This window comes from Palaemon carinicauda, chromosome 15 (genome assembly GCF_036898095.1).
Source record: "Palaemon carinicauda isolate YSFRI2023 chromosome 15, ASM3689809v2, whole genome shotgun sequence".
NCBI classification, from domain to species: domain Eukaryota; kingdom Metazoa; phylum Arthropoda; class Malacostraca; order Decapoda; family Palaemonidae; genus Palaemon; species Palaemon carinicauda.
Window position 1 is genome coordinate 120,465,007 of NC_090739.1, and position 2,634 is coordinate 120,467,640.

Sequence of the window (2,634 nt, forward strand, 5' to 3'; positions counted from 1 at the left end):
TTCCATTATTCTCCGTACTTTTATTGATGGTTATCTTTCGGTCGTCTTCTTAAATAATTTTTCAAGAGTGTATTATGTATTTGATTCCCTTAGCCAAGAGAATATATTCAGCTTTCGTTCTAGATTTGGCATCTTAAGGAAATTTTTGAGTATTGGACTTTCTTCTGAAAATGTCATTTCTCTTTGCAATCGCTTTAGTTCGTTCACATGTTTATGTGTTGTCTAAGAAATTCTGTGACTAAAGAAAGATTTTAAGTCTGAATTCTCTCTCTCTCTCTCTCTCTCTCTCTCTCTCTCTCTCTCTCTCTCTCTCTCTCTCTCTCTCTTAATCGTTTGAAGTTATTTAGCCCTTTAGAAATGCATTGTTATGTCTCGTCTCCAATACGGCATCACTAGATATAGATAAGGCTGGTCTGCCCTTTAGACGGGAAAAATATCGATATAATTACCAAGCAAATTTGGGTAAAATGTCATTACCCATATATAGATCTGCATATATATATATATATATATATATATATATATATATATATATATATATATATATATATATATATATATATATATATATGTATATATGTATATATATATATATATATATATATATATATATATATATATATATATATATATATATATATATATATATATATATTCATATATATATATATATATATATATATATATATATATATATATATATATATATATATAATGTGTGTATATATATATATATATATATATGTATATGCGTGTGAGTGTGTGTGTATGTATATTTTAACAGTGTTAAAATTAAATCTTTCCCAGGTTGTACGAGTTGTTCCAATTACATTAAAGAACTAGATCTCTTCTATTCCAGCATCAATGAAGTCCACCAATATTTTTATTCAAGGGATAAAGAGGAATGTTATTTCAAAATGATATTTCTATATCTCCATTGAAAGGGGAATTACACTCCAAATTCCACTAACTTCCGCTTATATTGGATAAAAAATGTAATTCAGTTTCTGACCGTAATTTTCACCTAAAACGTGTTCTCTTGTGACGTCGCCGAGTAAGGCTATGAACTCAAAGGCAGATTGGAAACGACTGAGTTATATTATTGTAGAACATTCTCCTTATATACAAAACCTCAAGGCAACAGGACATAACAAGTTCACAAGACAGACAATATTACAGAGAAAAAACCAGACATGAATTTTCATGTTCGTTTTAGTGCGAGGGAAGAGCGAAGATACAAGCATAATATATACAAAAGGAATTATGTACAATTGTGTGAAACACGGTTGGTACATGGCTCCCCCCCCTAAAAATGACATACTGTACATGTTAAATAGGGCGCCCTGATCTAGAGAGGCGAACTGTAGGCGGGTCATCTGGCAGATGATAAGCAGGTTTTAGTCGATCAATGGAGACCCAGTCTTCTTTGCCCCGAATGTTTAGGAGGAATGCTTTCGGACTGCGTCGGATCACAAGGAAAAGGGCCCGTGTACGGGAGCATTAGTGGTGGCTTGCTGGTGTCGTTGCGCAGGAAGACGTGCGTTGCAGAGTGCAAGTCCGTTGGTATGTGATGCTTCGCTGGGGGCTTGTAAGTCTGGCGGCACGGAGTAAATTTTCCCACGACGTGACGTATGCGCTGGAGATCGTCAGAGGAGGTTGTAGAAGGAAAAACTTCGGCAGGGAAGACCAACGGATCGCCATACACCATTTCAGCTGCCGAGATGTCGAGGGCGTCTTTAGGAGTGGTCCTTAGTCCAAGGAGGACCCAGGAAAGCTGAGTAAACCAGTTGCAATCCTTGCAGCGGGACATCAAAGCTGCTTTGAGGGTGCGATGAAAACATTCAACCATTCCATTGGCAGCGGGGTTGTAGGCCGTTGTCTGATGTAGGGTGATGCCCAGGAGATTCGCTAATGACGTCCACAATTGAGAGGTGAAGGTGGTTCCCCTGTCAGAAGTAATATGCTCAGGGATACCGAATCTTGAAATCCATCCAGAGAGTAAGGCCGATGTACATGAGGCGGACGTTGCAGTTTCCATGGGAATGGCTTCAGGCCAACGAGTGGAGCGGTCGATGACGGTAAACAGGTAACGATGTCCTTGTGATGTGGGTAGGGGGCCTACAACGTCGATGTGAATGTGTGCGAAACGACGCTGGTTGAGGAAAGGTGCCCACTCCTGAATCCGTGTGTTGATGTACTTTGGAAGTTTGGCAAGAAGTACAGGCGCGGACCCAATCCTTAGCATCCTTAGAAATGCCGTGCCAAATGAACTTTGCCTTCAGCAGCTGTGCAGTAGAACGGCACGAGGGATGTAAAAGGCCGTGGATGAAATTAAACACCTGTCGGCGCATGGGAGCAGGAATCCAAGGTCGCGGTCTACCCAATACTGACGTCACAGAGGAGGGTGGTGTTGGAGTCTTCGAGGGGAAAATCTTCCCAACGGAGGGACTTGCAGGATGTCCTACAAGCTTGATACTCTGGATCCTGTCATTGGGCTTCAGCCAGGGTGTTGTAATCCAATCCCAGTTGAACGGCAGCCAACGTGTTTCTTGACTTGGCAACGGGATTCATTTTTCCAGGGACGTATTGGAGGGTGCAATTGTATTCAGCCACGGCGGAGAGATGTCGGCGTTG